The following is a 12,838-nucleotide window of genomic DNA, read 5'->3' as shown; positions in this document are numbered from 1 at the left end:
TTGCTTCATTGCCTACTGGAAAAATGTTCAAACAATAAATTTAAAATGGGCTCTAGCTTAAGTCTAACAAGTGTGCTGTATTGTACAAGGAATATAATTTAATACAATCAGGAAGGTGAATCAAGAAATGCATACATGTATGATGGCCCTAAAATGTGTTTGAAAACAGCCCAGAGGAAAGTGTTAAAGGCTCAAAATCATGGGCAAATTGTAAGCTTTACTCTTGTTACCAAAGCAATGGATGAAGATAAAACAGTTCACACCACATTACCTTGACCTGGCCAAGCCTTTTGACACAATCCCCTACTCAGGTGTAGCACAAAAGATGAATAATGTAGGAGCAAACACTTAGATCACCAGCTGCATTGATGAATAATGTAGGAGCAAACACTTAGATCACCAGCTGTATTGATGAATAATGTAGAAGCTAACACTTAGATCACCAGCTGCATTGATGAATAATGTAGGAGCAAACACTGGTCTATATAGCCATCTGTTCGGTCTGCCAGTATTTTTACATCGGCAAGACCGAGAGGCAACTTAGACAGAGGATTTATTCCCATTTATATTCTATTAGGAAGTCAGATACGAAGAATGCTTTATTTAGGCATATTAAAAATGCTGGGCCCGAGCACTCCTTCAAATTTGGTATATTGGAAACAATTACTAGAAATCCAAGAGGTGGAAATCTTAAAAACTACTTGGCTTACAGGGAACTATGGTGGCAGGTTTGTACAGATGCCACCACTGAGCCTGGACTAAATGACAATCTGACTATAAAACCATTACTTATGATGGAATGAGTCATTTTATTGTCTTGTTTATTGTCTATTTTAATGTCATTGTTGCATTTGTATTTTTATATTTTGATGCTTTTTCATGTTTTTCGTCTGTTATAACAGCATCGTGGTTTTAGGCTGTGGCAAATGTTTGAATTGATTAATTGTTTAGCATTGAATAATTATATCATTTGATTGATGCGTTTTGGCGCCTCTTTTACTATTTAACTAATTCAGTATGTATGTGAAAATGTTCTGATGAAACTCGCTTTTGTGCGAGTGAAAGCGCTCAACAGTTTTGCTTGGATTATTAAAGCTTTGGCTTTTTTATTATATTCGGCTCCTGTTTTCAGCTGTTTTTCTGTGAGCTGGCAGTTTGCAGATTGGTCTTTGGGCTGCCGGACGTTTTTGGTGTTATTATTTGGTCCATTCTGCGTGTTTCAGTTGTTGCTACCAGCTGTATTGATGAATAATGTCAGAGCTAACACTTAGATCATCAGCTGCATTGATGAATAATGTAGGAGCAAACACTTAGATCACCAGCTGCATTGATGAATAATGTAGGAGCAAACACATAGATCACCAGCTGCATTGATGAATAATGTCAGAGCAAACACTTAGATCACCCGCTGCATTGATGAATAATGTAGGAGCAAACACTTAGATCACCAGCTGCATTGATGAATAATGTAGGAGCAAACACTTAGATCACTAGCTGCATTGATGAATAATGTAGGAGCTAACACTTAGATCACCAGCTGCATTAATGAATAATGTAGGAGCAAACACTTAGATTGCCAACTTGGCTCACAGGATGCTTGAGATCAAAACAGGGGAAGAGACCAGTCACCGATGGAGTCCCCCCAGGGTTCGGTGCTGAGACTTTTTCTGTTTGGCATATACACCTCAAAAGTAAAACGAAATACCAAAGAGCTTTGGCCAGCTAAGTCTGAGATGACTGCAAGCTAGAAGAAGTTATTGAATCCCCAAATGACTTAACCATCATGCAGGAAGGTTTGTCCCAAATAATAACTGGTGTCAAAATCATGACAATGCCCCCTGAGAACTGATCCAATGGTTTGGTATTTGGGATCTTGTGTGCACAGTGACCTAACTTTTGACCAACATGTGCCCAGCATCATAAGAAAGCCTTTCTATATTGCACAGCTTATAAACAAATTGATTGTGACTAGATCTAGATATGTTGTTGTCCCCCTTTACAAAGCTCTCATTATGTCAATCATTTTGTATAATGCCTACTTTGGCATGTATCTGTCCAGCCCCATGCAACAATTGGAATATCTTCAGAGATGCCTTACTAAAAGGATACAAGTCCTAAACCATAGGTCTTGCATGGACCACCTCAAAGATTTACTATTATACTCAGTATCCTGCAGAGTGCTTAGAGGTGACATGTCTGGCATACAAGGCATCCTCCGACATAATACAGATGGACCTAGTGAACATCAGCAAGTAAAATGGCATCAGAAATACTCAATCCAGATATCTAAACTGAATGTTGTGGAGAGATGGATATATATCACAGAGGCTACCACTGTTCCAGAACAGACTATCCATAAAAAGAAAGCAAAGCTCATCCATCCATATTCAAATGCAACTTGGATCTAAGGATGGGTAATAGAAAATGTACTCCAGGATTTCCCCTCATGCCACTAATGGATAGAGGCAGTTCCTAAATGCTGCATCCCTTACATGGCCCCCTGAAATTATCTATGGTATGATCACAGTTGTTCTCACTAGGGCTAATATACAATTATCAGCCAATGGGATAGCCAAGACCAATCAGAAAATGTTAATTCAAGCACCAAAAGGGAATTGGCTAAGCTTAAAATTTCCTCCAAGTGAATCTATGTTGTGGTAGCAAATAGTTATAAAAAATTACCCTTTTTAGTTCAGTAAGTGTCCCTGCCATCCCCCCCACCACCCCCCCCCCCCAGTCTTTAACAGCTTCCGGCACCTATGAGTATTAAACTTCACATACTTCTTGCTGATGACCTGAAAAAAAGCAACTTGTTTGCTTAAGCCATAGAACGGTACAATCACAGTTCTGGATTTTACAGACATCTGTTGTCAACATATATTCCAGCCCATCTGTTGAGGCTTATGCTTCTGGGACTCAGACAAACTGTAGACCACTTTTCTGGCCTTTAACACAAGTCATTCATGCTTTGTTCTTTCTTACAAAGAACTTTAAATTTTAGTACCACCTCATTAAACAGTGTTTTCTTTTAAAAATGAACCAATTCTCAAACGTGTGCAACATTTTATAGTAGGTGAGCATAAATATCTTCCAAATAATCCAACATAAGACACCATCCCAGAAATCTATGCAAAGATGTTTGTAAGTTATCCAGATTTGGAGGTAATAGTTGCAGCTCTTTTATTTTATCATTTCATAACTTCAGTCTCTTAATAAAAAAAAAAATAATAATAAAAAAAAAAAAGGTTTGGATACCATATTTAAAAGTACATTTCTAGTTTTATCCTTTAAGACATTGCCATAGGGAGACATTTCCTTATTTTTAAGTCTTCTACATGGAGATCATGTTCTCAGTGCTCTTTACATCTATACAGGTTTCCCTCTCACAAGTTCTGTTTTTTCCAGTAGACTATCCTATACAACTGCACTGCTGAATACATTTTGCTTTCTATGTCAACTCCTTACTGAAGTTGTTTCTGGAGTGTAACCTAGTTTTTATATCCTTTACAAAATTCAGCCTCTTCCTTGTTTGTTGTTGTTTTAATTAATAAAAAGTAAACAGTGAACTGTTTGGTGATGCCAAAGCACACGTGCAATTCTGGGAAGTCTGAGATGAAATATCCACTCAAGTGCTATTGCAGGATAAATGTGTCTGTTTTCTGATCAACACATAAATTCAATCAAAAATAGTGCATTAGTCAGCCAGAATGGACTTTCAAAAGTCATAAATTGTATGAAAAAGAAACCTCTGCTCCTCTCCACATAGGGGTTGTGTCCACACACTCCTTCAAGAGTTTATACCTACTAATTCTGTGATTGTGGTATGTCAGACAAAGACAAATCCCTAACATTCTTTGATCTTGATTTTTGACAGCAAAATCCAAGAATGTAAACTAGTGGTTTAATACTAGATTGTTAACCTCCTGTGTTGTTTGCAATCCTGGCATCAATTGTGTTGCAGAGAAACGGAGGCTTCTACAGAAGCTAAAATATGGAAAAACTTACACAACAGAGAAGACAACTACTAAAGGTGGAACTGCTGCATATGTTTCACCTAGTGGATCATACAAACATAGTAAACAAGCAACTCTTAGCTTTTACTTCTTCTTATAACTGTCCAGTAGGATGCTCTGCAGACCAGTTACCAGTGGTATACCATAAAGATTTGGGCTGGGCCTCCTACTGTTTGGAATCTTACTCAGAAGTCCAGGTGAAAATAGATGGCTTGTAGCTTACCAACTTCCACCGATGACTGCAAAACTGGGTGCAATCATTGAGTCCCCCAACAATGTTGACATACTACAAAAAGGGCTTACACAAACAAATGAGTGGTGCCAAAGCCACAGACTTAAACTAAATGCAAAATAATGCATTATCATCCCTTTTGGCAAAGGGGAAGTCCCTGCAAATTACAATATTAACAGTACCCCCCTTATCTCAAAGCCTGTGGTTAGAGATTTGGGAAACAGGTTGATAGCAATATTAACTTTGATCATCGTGCCCAAAGTGCTAAGGAAGGCATTTTATGTTGTACACCTCATAAGTAAAAGCATCACATCCAGAACTAAGGATGTTATAACTCTCCCGTATTCATCCCTCATCAGACAACTAGTAGAGCACAATGCTCCCTTCTGTATGTACCTTAGTAGATACCTGCTGCAGTTGGAAAGACCTCAGAGGTTTCTTACCAAGAAAATTCTGGGCCTTCAACACATAACCTGCATGGACAGACTGAAGGCCCTGCCTTTGTACTCTGTATCTTATAGGCTGCTGAGATACAACCTGTTCCTGGCCAAGACAGCAGTCTCAGACCCTGCCCTAATGGAAATGCTGCACATTCGCAAGTCAAATGGGACAAGATTCTCTCACTCTAATGATCTTAACATCACCTGTGACATTAACATGACATGCTGCAGAGACAGATATGTCTCCCAGAGATTGCCACTCCTCTGGAACAAACTCACAATTCATGTAAAACAGAGCTCATCAATGTCCCTATTTAAGTGTAACTTAGACAACTGGATGGGAGACCATAAATTTACCCCAGGGGTGACACCTATGTCCCTCTTGGATAAGGGCAGTTGTTGCTGATCACAGACTCATACTGCTAATATAGAGCATACAACTTGGTCAATAAGGGAAAAAGGGTATAACATGGCTAGGCTTATAAAGGCCCTAGGGCCAATAGCCTAGTAACCTCCTATGAACCTAGGTAAAGATGCACAATCAGTATATCTAACTGCTTTGTAAAGGCCAATAATGCCATTCTACTGATGAATGCACCCAGTGGCTGCAGTTACCATAGGAAGACTAATCAAACTATCCTCACATTGTAGGCATGAATCCAGTGGTACACAAAGAGAACTGTAGGTCTGAATGAGTTAATGGTTCTAATAACTGTGCTTAGCTGGTTTCTCTTACCACTCAGTATCTTTAATGCTTTCTTTAGTCTCATTCTGTGATCGACATTCTATAGATTAATTTCAAGTAGGTCAAGCATGTCTAGGTCTTTTCTTAGATTATAGAATTTTTCTTTAAGTTGTGTTTTCTGCTGTTTCTTCTTTGCATGATCCTAACTGGTTTACCTTCCACCTCTCCTGATAATTCTCATCAGGACAGACATTCTGATTCCATAACAGAGAACATCTGTGCCTAAAACTCATCACAAAAAGAGTTTTTACAGGTTTTCCACCTACTGTGGGTTGTATGATAACTATCCATAGTGATGTTGTCTCTAAATCTTTTATTGCACATAATGCATTTTAAGGTTTTCTTTCTCTGTTTAATTTCAGCAAGTGTTTGAGGTGATCTCTGCTTGACTTATAAAACCATGTCTGACCCAGCTCTGTTAGAAATGCTATATTTAAAGAAATCCCAATTCCTCCGCACCACACACTCCAGAGACCTCAACCTCATTATCACAATCAACAGAACATGCTGGAGGGACAGGTACATAACCCAGAGACTGCCCATGCTATGGAATAGACATCCCATACGTGTCAAGCAGAGCATCTCACTGTCCCTCTTCAAGACAAATCTTGATGAGTGGATGGGAAATAGAAAGTTCACCCCATGGATCACTCTAGTCACTCTACTTGATAGAGGCACTGGGAACTAACATCAGGCGGCACGATGCCAGGGTACTTCTATGGGCTAGGCTTGTAAAGGTTCCAGGGCCACTAGCCTAGTACACACCTATGAACCTATAATAACATGACAGGCATGGACCATACTCCCACATTACAGCATAATCAATGTTCCTAAAGTCAGAGCTGTTTCAATCTTTTAGTGTTTGATGTTTGCCAGGAATGATCTTTTAACCAGTGATGTAAACAGAACTGCTTCTTTCTGTAGTTTACACTGGTTTACCTGTACTGGTACTATATTTAAGAACACCTGAAAATGCTTATTTTATTATTCCTGTTGCTCCTACTGCTGATGGAAGTAACTTAATGAACTTAGGATTATGTATCATATTGTTCTTAATTGCAAAATCCTTGTCACATATAGGCTTTCTGCCTTTTATCTTCCCCAGGTAGTTAGGGTTTTAATATTACAAGAGAAAAAAGACCTCATCCCTAAGTCAGGGCATACTTAAAGTTCAATAAATCAGTTTTGCTTTAATATTTCAGTGTTTGATGTTTGCTATGAGCACTGTTCACAGCAACTGCTATGTACTTGGAATTGCCCTGTTGTGGTCCATATGGAGGTGCAGTTATATCTCTAAATATGCTTAGAAATTCTTTCCCATTAACCCATTTGCTCCTGCTATTATTGGAACTATTTGGGTGTTTTATTTCACATTGCTGTAGTTTCTGCTTATAGATCTTGATTTGATATTTTATAACTTTCTGCTTTGTGGTACTTAAGACACAACAGTCACTGAGTGCAGACATTTCAGTACCCTATCTGCTTTTGGCCTTTTCTCTTTGACTGCAATATCTGGTTCTCTCGCTTTTACTTTCTTAACTGTTGGCACTGAATGATCCCAATTGATCACTGTGCCTTCATTTTCAATATTCCTTTGTGGTTCACATTTTCAGTACCTCACAGTTACTTGCATGCTGTAATGTTGTTTCCACTGTAATAACCTTTCAACATTTTATGTCTTTAAGTACACAAACCCTAGCCATGAGCATATATTAGACTCTAACTACATATGAAACTGTTTCTAATTCTATGCTGCAAAAAAAACTTTTGTTGGTGTCTCCAATCTTGTCTATAGACACTGTGAAACACTGTCTATAGTCCTCTGTCTTGAGCTGCTATTTTTAAGCTTTCATCTTTCGGTTTAAATTCCCCATGTATAAGCCACTTCCAGCAATTCTCTGAACTTTGGACTATGAGTGTGGAAATACAGAAGTCAAAGAAAAGTAAAGAAGTAATGCTTCGGTTGCTGGACCACAGGCCACGAGGGATAAAACTACTTGTATATATACACCATCAAAACTTTAATCAAAAGAAGTTATTTAGTTTCTTGGTTTTGGTAACATTACAAACCATGTTTTTGTGGTTGTTAATACAAAGACACTGGATGTATCAATTTTGATAACTAATGCTGGCTTTTGTTCCTTTCTCTACAGTTACGATATCTGGTATGATTGGTTTTACTTTTTCAACTGTTGGTACTGGAGGATCTCACATGCTCATTTTATTTTAGGTAATCCTCTGTGGCTCATGTTTCCAGTGCACTGGAGGATCTCACATGCTCAATTTATTTTTAGTAATCCTCTGTGGCTCATGTTTCCAGCACACTGGAGGATCTCACATTTATTTATTTATTTTTTTTTATTTATTTAACATTTGTTGACCGGGAAAGTCCGACTAGGTTCCACAGATCCTGTTTTCAGCGGAGGCCCAGGGAGAAATGCTCCAGACGCATGTCTTTAGAATGTGGGAGGAAACCGGAGTACCCGGAGGAAACCCAAGCGAATGCAGGGAGAACATGCAAACTCCACACAGAAGGCACCCCGGCCGAGAATCAAACCAGAGAACCTCTTGCTGTGAGGCGACAGCATTCACCACTGCGTTGCCCATAATCATTTTATTTTATTTTCAGTAATCCTCTGTGGTTCCTGTTTCCAGTGCACCGATAGATCTCACATGACCATTTTATTTTCAGTAATTCCCTGTGGTTCATGTTTCTAGTGCACTGGAGGATCTCACATGATCATTTTATTTTTGATAATCCCCTGTGGTTCATGTTTCCAGTGCACTGGAGGATCTCACACGATCATTTTATTTTCAGTAATCATGTGTGGCTCATGCTTCCAATGTCCCTTAGCTACATGTACATTATATTTTTAAAACAGTCTCCAATGTAACAACTTTGCCACATTGTTGTATCTTTCAGTATATAAAATTACATCCACAAGCACATCACAGCCTGCGACAAGATTTGCAACAGTTGCTAGCTCTAATGCTGAACCTACATTTGCCTGTATTTCCTACCTTTTCTAAATATTTTGTGAACCACTGTTTCATTATGCCATCATTAGGCTTTCAATGTGTAGTTTAAATGCCCCTTGCCCAAGCTGTGTGTCAACTCATGATAACACACATTATTCCAGCAGTTGTCTGTGCTTTCCAGTACAATTGTAAGCATTCTAGGTTTCTTTCTATATTTCTGGTCATGTTCTTTGCATTTTTTCTTCTGCACTTTTTGCTTTGTCCACTTCTGGTTTGACTTCCTGATTTCCATGGTTGCTCCCCCCAAAACACTTCAAAGTTCAATGTTATTAAAGGTCAAACTGTCAACACCATTGGGGCCATCCACAAGCTTTTCACTTTATAAATTTGGGACATAATCCTTTACTCCAAACCAGTCATCCATGGTAAAACATTCCTTAATCTTCTCACCCTTTAATGAAAAGCTTTTTTTTTTTGTAGTTTTACAATCAGGCATGGCTACTAAGAATTTATAATTCCTACAAATATTGAATGATGTAAATGCTCCTCACCTATCATTGCTAACAGTTCTTTATTAGCATAACACTTATGTAAATAAATATCAATTCACCCCTTAATCATTTATACTCAACTGTAAACAGTGATATTCAAATGGTATTTAACCTTAGCAAGTTACCTTGTAAATGTTTTGGAATTTTATTTAACTTTTTTATTTGTGAATGATTATATATGAATATATATTGGTAGCATATCTCTTTACTTCCAACTGGAAATACAATGCAGAATAACCTTAATCAGAAAGTAAAATATTCTTAATACTAAAGTCAAGTTGCCTTTATAATGCAGCCTGTTATTCATGACATTTCCCAGGTCTCTGACTTTATCATCCACTGATAATACATGGTTATTTAATGGATAGCAATATCCCTGGTTACTGGAACCAAAGTGTAGAACCTTGAATAATGCACATTTATTGCTGTCAAGATATATAATGTACCTACATATTATAAAACTGCCTAGTCTTTTATATTAGTACCAACTAAACTTACCTTTGTGCCATCTGAACATTTGTTCATCCATATATTTTGATCTATTGGAAATTGTGATATGAATATACTGAACAAAAGATGATCTAATAGTGACTCGTAAGAAACACCTCTGTTGTGCATTTTTACTTCGGAGTACGTTCCTTATCCTCACCTTAAAGCTTTCATCCAGTCTACAACCCATCTTGCAATATAGTTGATATTTACAGCTTGCATGGCCTTAGTTTCTGCTAACATGAATAATGTGTTGTCCACTCTCAGTATAAACAATGCAACCCAAACCACCTCTTCCTGTTATCCACACTGACTATAAACAATGCAACCCAAACCACCTCTTCCTGTTATCCACTCTCACTATAAACAATGCAACCCAAACCACCTCTTCCTGTTATCCACTCTCACTATAAACAATGCAACCCAAACCACCTCTTCCTGTTGCTCTCTTTATGCTTCAGAACTTTTACTATTTTGGGATCTGATGAAGTCAGTAAATATACATATAATCTCACAATTGCCGACATCTACACAAATTCATTTACAAGGAAATCCTTTCTGACCCGAAAAATCATCTTAGTAAAACAATTTTTGTATATCATTTGATAGGCATGAAGCAGCTTTCTTGTTTTCCTAGCCAGCTAATCAAACTTATTTTAGAGCCATTTGGTTACAACAAGGCTGTAAGTCAGAACAGGGAGTGCAAAGTGATTTATACCTTTATCTTTATTCTTCAATATCAAAAAAAATTTCAGTATTAATTCCAGTCTTCTAAAATATTCCTATTATGATTTGCTGTCATTTGTCATGTTGTATCGCTTCCTTTTCATCTAGTCACAAATATTTATATATGCATGTGGTTCCATTTTTTTTTATATTACATTCTTTGCCAAGTGTGATATTGTCCTGACATCTCAATTCTCCTTTTATAAATGGTTCTGCATATATTTTGAGATGAAGAATGGCATTCCTTTATCATTTGTAAAGGTTTTAACAACTTGTAGCTTTATTTTCACTTGCTTGTCAATTAAGCTTTACAGTTTTATCCCCTCCAAGAAAACGGTCATGTCAAATGACATTTCTTTTGACTTTCTGAAGTCTCAAGGACAAGGAAAAACAGACATAGTGATAATGAATCACACAGGAAGATTTTCAACTGGACTCTTAACCCTGGATAGGAATTTTCCTTTTTGTTGTTCAGTTGTAATTTACCACTTTTTTCATAGTAACTACAATATAATTTAGCACAGCTTCATGGCTATTATACACCTGTAGAAATTTTAGACTTCAGGAGTGTGGAACACTTTCAAATGATTTTTTTTTTTTGTAATCTATCTATACCATACTGGGATTACTGTTCTTTGTACAGGTCTCCATTAAGGTTTTGTTTAGAAAAAGATTCTTTGTTCATTATGACTTCCTTTTATTTCATTTCTGTTCCAGTTGTATGACCAAATTTCTGTTTTGATGATTATAGACTCTATGTGCATCAAGTCCTATATGTAGATTATACATTATTAAAGACAAGTTATTGTTTGATAATTCTTGGGATAGTTTGCAGGTCTGCTTTTAAGTGTGATTATGTTTGATCTATTATACCTTTGTTTAATATCACCAAAGTTTTTGCATTTTAATACCTTAGCAGGGATTTACCCCCAAGTCAGAAGATCACAAAATGAATTTTGCTCCAGTCTCTGTTGTTTCTTCTCAGTAGATACAAAATACTCCAAGCTAGTTCATATGCAGCTAATTGCACTGGTAGTATATTCATGCATGTTTAGAATTCTTTTTTATTAGCTCAGTTACTCCTAACCCAGCTACTTGGTGGTGTACATGCCAGTGTATTTCTATGTTCTGGTCCCAAGGCTGGATAAATGGGAAGGGTTATGTCAGGAAGGGCATCCGGTGTAAAACTTTTGCCAGCTAAAATATGCAGACAACAATACAGATTTCCATACTGGATCAGTAGAGGTCGGGGTTAACAATGACTGGCACCAGTACTGTTAGCCAAAAGGGTGCTGGTGGAAATTGGGCTACTGTTGGCCAAAGGAGAAGAAGAAGAAGAATGGGAAGGCATGCACAGAGGCAGGAGGAGAGGAGGAAATTCAGGAAGGAGGGTAGGAACTTTGAATGCTGGCAGTATGACTGGTAAAGGGAGACAGCTAGTTCATATGATGGAGAGAAGAAAGGTTGATATGCTGTGCATGCAAGAGACCAGATGGAAGGGGAATAAGGCCAGATGTATAGGAGGTGGGTTCAAATTGTTCCACCATGGTGTGGATGGGAGGATAAATGGGGTAGGGGTTATCCTGAAGGAACATTGTCAAGAGTGTTTTGTAGGTGAAAAGAGTGTTGGATAGAGTGATGGTGTGATGATGAATGTTGTTAGTGTCTGTGCTCTGCAAGTTGGGTTTGTGATGGATAGGAGAGAAATATTTTGGAGTGAGTTGGAAGAAGTGGTGGAGAGTGCACCCAAGGATGAGAGAGTGGTGATTGAAGTAGATTTCAATGGGCATGTTGGTGAAGGGAACAGAGAGGAAGAGGAGATGATGGATAGGTATGGTGTTACAGAGAGGATTGCAGAAGGTCAGACGGTAGTAGAGTTTGCAAAAAGGATGGACATGGCTGTGGTGAATACATATTTTAAGAGGGAGGAGTATAGGGTGATTTACAAGAGTGCAGGAAGATGCACAAAGGTGGACTATATCCTATCGAGGAGGGCCAGTCTAAAGGAGACTGGAGACTGAAATTGGTAACAGGGGAAATCATGGTTAGGCAGCATAGGATGGTGGTCACAGGATGATGGTGGTGATCAAGAAGAAGAGGAGGAGGAAGAGAGTGAGGGCAGTGCCAAGGATCAAATGATGGAAGTTGAAAAAGGATAACTGTAAGGTAGTGTTCAGGGAAGTGTTAAGACAGGCACTGGTGGCACTGAACATCTACCAGACAGTTGGGCAGCCACAGCAGAGGTGGTAAGGGACACAGCTAGAAAGGTGCTTGGTGTGACATCTGGACAGAGGAAGGAGGACAAGGAGACCTGGTGGTGGAATGAAAAATTACAGGAGACTATACAGAGGAAGAAATTAGCAAAGAAAAAATACAGGGAAAACAGGTGCTGAGTTTGTGGGAACATGGGTGAAATTCTTGGCAAGGCTTAATAAGGGCCTACAGGACAATAGCCTAGTATTGCCCTAGGAACCTATGAGCCTAAGAAGAAGTGGGATTGTCAGAGAGATGAAAAAAGTAGATAGGAGTACAAGGACATGAGGCGTATGGTGAAGAAAGAGACGTGAAAAAGGCTAAAGATAAGGCATATGGTGGGTGGTATGAAAGGATGGACACTACGAAGGAAGAAAAGGACCTCTACCAATCAGCTAGACAAAGGGACC

The sequence above is a fragment of the Protopterus annectens genome, chromosome 3.part1 (assembly GCF_019279795.1).
Source record: "Protopterus annectens isolate FY-2018-M chromosome 3.part1, PAN1.0, whole genome shotgun sequence".
Taxonomy (NCBI): Eukaryota; Metazoa; Chordata; order Ceratodontiformes; family Protopteridae; genus Protopterus; species Protopterus annectens.
Note: the sequence above shows the minus strand (reverse complement) of the source record.